The sequence below is a fragment of the Bos javanicus genome, chromosome X (genome assembly GCF_032452875.1).
Source record: "Bos javanicus breed banteng chromosome X, ARS-OSU_banteng_1.0, whole genome shotgun sequence".
Classification (NCBI taxonomy): domain Eukaryota; kingdom Metazoa; phylum Chordata; class Mammalia; order Artiodactyla; family Bovidae; genus Bos; species Bos javanicus.
The window spans coordinates 137,201,389-137,205,528 of NC_083897.1; positions in this window are offsets into that span (position 1 = coordinate 137,201,389).

The following is a 4,140-nucleotide window of genomic DNA, read 5'->3' on the forward strand; positions in this document are numbered from 1 at the left end:
ACTGTAAATTTAAATTTATGTCCGTTAAAAAATCCATGAAGACTTCATATAATCATCATATCTTGAGCATATGCCCCAACTTTAGAAGAAACCATTTGGACAAAAATTTATGGAATCTTTATATACAGTCTTTGCTTATTTGTCATACATTTTTTTTGCTGCATTAATGGTAATGATTATAAATTCCTGACAATGTCAAATTAAGCATTATTCAATACAAGAACTTTTCCAAAGAAAAGAACTTTCACAGCAGAACTGAACGCAAACATTCATCTGCTCTTTTTTTTTTCCAGTTAATGATATTGACATTTTACTATATTAGTTCATTAGAGCATGAAACTTCCTGTCTTGTTTTTGAAAAGCTATTTTAGTACTTCATATAAAAGAAACTGTATACCACTGGGACATAGCAAATGCAATGAAATCATCAACCACTCAGTGGGAAAGAAACCACTGCAAGCCACTAATCATTATTTTAAATGGAGCACATTTTAGACCTCTCACTTCGTAGAGGCAGTCCACACTTTTTACTACAATAGGTTCCTCACCATGTCTCTAAACATTAGGGTGGTGAAAAGTAGATCTTTTTTATTTTTATTTTTTTAGATCTTTTTTAAACTCTTGCCCAGGTCCTGCAAATTCACCATGTTACCTAAAACCTATTATTAAACTAATTGGTTTGTAAGTAGTCTCTCCTGGCTCATCAACTTTTAGAATGCGAAAGCCACCTCTTCTGTTGACTCCACATCTCTGATATCCACACACAGTGGTTAAGGCATTTGGGGAGCTTGATAGATATTTCAGGACTGAAACAACATCATGTCACTACATTGACAACCACATGGAAACCCAATGTCCCAATTACTACTGCTGCATTACAAACCATCCCAAACCTGGTGCCATAAAATGATCATTTCATTCTGTTCACAGCTCTGTGGGTCAGGACTTTGGAAGGGGTAGAGAGGGTGGCTTGTCCCTGCTCTACAATGTCTAGGGCCTCAGACGGAGGCAACCCGACAACAAGGGCTGGAATCATTTGCAGGCTCATTCATTCACATACTGGGTGGTCAATTCTGGATAGGACCAGAATACTACATATGATCTCTCTGTGGCTGCTTGTGCTTCCTCACAGCATGGTGTGTGGGTTCCAAGAGTAAAAATCCCCCAATAACCAGGCTTGGAAATCACTACAGTCACAAATTCAATGAGGTTCAAACCATGAAGGGCCTCAGGCGCACGACAGGAGCCATCTGGACATTCAAACAGCTGCCTCCTTGGCCAGCTTTCAGGCCTGAGGCTGTGCCCAGCAATGCCATCTGCCCTCAGATACAGGAGGAACATTGGGAAGAATCCATGCAGGCTTAGAAGTGGACTTGGACATTTCAGCAGAGAATTCCTAGGTCTTGTGTACAGGACGTGTGGTCCAGAGCAGGGCCGGGGTCCACATTCACTTAGCCCAACAGAACCCTGGGCTTGAGGAGTAGTATAGACAGAGGAGGACTCTTATAACATGAGGTCCAGGACTGGTGTCTAGGGAGACACATTGAGGGGTATGAAGTGTAAGCATTATTCTAACTCAACCACTTAGAAAAGGCATCATGGACAAGAGGAGATCTGTACAGCTTTTTCAAAGATGCCATTTGTCTGCAAGTATAGCTGTTGGTGGGCTTCCCTGGTGGCTGAGTGGTAACGAATCCATCTGCCAAGGAAGGAGATGTGCGATCAACCCCTGAGTCAGGCAGATCCCCTGGAGAAAGAAATGGCAACCCACTCCAGTATTCTTGCCTGGAGAAAGAAATGGCAACCCACTCCAGTATTCTTGCCTGGAGAATTCCAAGGACAGAGAAGCCTGGTGGCTACAGTCCATGGGGTCACAAAGAGTCAGATAAGACTGAGTGACTGAACAACAACAACAATAGCTGATGCGGATTTTGCTATTGTTATTAATCAGGTTAAACGGTAGACAGAAAACCAATTAGTTGACTAAATATTTTCCTTTTATACAGGTTTTGGTGCAATGTAGGAATCACAACTTCAAACACAAATGGTCATCACATGGGGCCTGGATTTGAATTGTAAACCTGAGCTCTCTTCTGGGCTCCCATTACCATCTGAACGTGCAACTTTATGAAGGCAAATTAACCTCTCTGAGTCTAGAAAGAGCTTATAAGCCTTGTGCCAGATGTGCAAACCTATAAGCAAACAAGACTTAAAATTCTTGAGCAGAAGGTATCATATAAATGGACTGAAAACCCACCAAATTGCTCATTGCTCAAAAGGAAATGAGCATCATAAAAGAAAGTGAAATGAAATGAAATACAGAACAAAATAAAAGCTTAGACTTTATTAACTGCCCTTAATGTTAAGGTGTGGCGTTTGCAAATGTTTTCTGTAAAGTAACAAAGATAAATATTTTTGGTTTTGCCAGCCATATAGTCTCTGTCACAACTACTCAGTGCTGTCACTGTAGTACACAAATAGCCCTAGACAATATGTAAACAGATGAGCATGGCAGTGTTCCAATAAAACTTTATGTACAGATATAAGCAGAGGGCCGGATTTTGCCTACAGGCTGTAGGATTTTGCCAACTCCTCCTCTATGTTAACAATATATGGGGACTTTCCTGGTAGTCCAGTGGCTAAGAATCTGCCTGCCAATGCAGGGGACACAGGTTCAATCCCTGGTCTAGGAAGATCCCACATGCTGAGGGGAAACTAAGCCTGTGCACCACAACTACTGAGGCCTTAAGCCGCAACTACTGAAGCTTGCACTCTCTAGACCCCAAACACCACAACTAGAGAAAGCCTGCACAGAGCAATGAAGACCCAGAGCAGCCAAAAAGGAATAAATTAATTATTTGTAATTGTAAATAAAAATTAAAATACAAATAAATAAATAATATCTGGGGTCATTCCATTCTATTAAGCAGCATGAACACTTTCAATCATTATATTAAAAATAAAACTAAGCAATATGACTCTAATCTTGACTACAACCTCCAGAATGTGCTGGAAGTAATCAGCAATGTTAATGGACACCTTTGCCTTTTTTTGTGAGATGGTCTGCTTTTAACTGAAACACAATTACCATCACCATTAGACACAGCCCCGGCCATTGGAATTCTGTGCTCATTGAGTTCGTCATATAGGAGAAATATAAAAGAGCTATATAAAAGGGGACATTTTTCTAAAAATAAAGACTCTTTTTACTTCTAAGATTACTTTTCTTTGGACTGTTGCTTTTCCTAAAACCATTTCCATTTCAAAAGAAAGAACTATTGAAACTCTAAGGGCTTTAGATATGTTTTAAAACTAAAACTATGTAGTCACTGATCTCAAAAAGGTTGCAATCAATAAGAGAGAACATAAGAATGAGAAGTACCACGATATAAGATCGAGCGAAAAACAACCAAATGCTTTTCAAGGCATGAAGAGCCCTTAAAACCCATCTGGTGCAGCCCCTGCCCTTGTAGACTGCATCCCTAAAAATAGGAGTTCTTAGTTATTTGCAGGAGTACCATGCGCCAGGGACACTACTCAGGCAGGAAAATGCAATTCTTGGCAGGGAAACCAGGCATTTGCCAAGGCATACGTGTTGAGCTGCCAAGAGCTAGAACACAGGAGTCATGAGGGGTGAATGGCCCAGCCCCGACAATGCAGAAGCTGGGTCAAGGAAAGCAAAATCACTTCTGGATCACGTCACTGGTGGACTCGACACAGACACTCTCAGCCCCGGTTGGGACTGGCCCGGAAACTGCTCCAGGAAGAACACACAGTGGCAGCCCCAGGGGCTGGCCAGGGAGGGCAGGCAGGACTGACAATGAGTGACCATGACATGTCAGTACTGGGTCAGGCAGTTTGATTGATTCTTCAGTTCCCTTGTGTGGCTGCTTGGTACAGATCAGCAGTTCATATTGAGAAAGTTCCTGTTTCAGAGCACCTAAAACCTAAAATCTGAAATCCCCCGACTATTACCAACTATGCAGAGACTAGGAAGCAATCACATCTCACACAACTTAAGGTTAAACCATGCTCTGCCAATAGCACATTCCATCCTATTCAGTCTCATTTCCATCTTGTTATTCTGACTTACTGATTTTGAGCAGGCTGTTTCTCTGTGCTGTTGTGTTTTCACCTTAC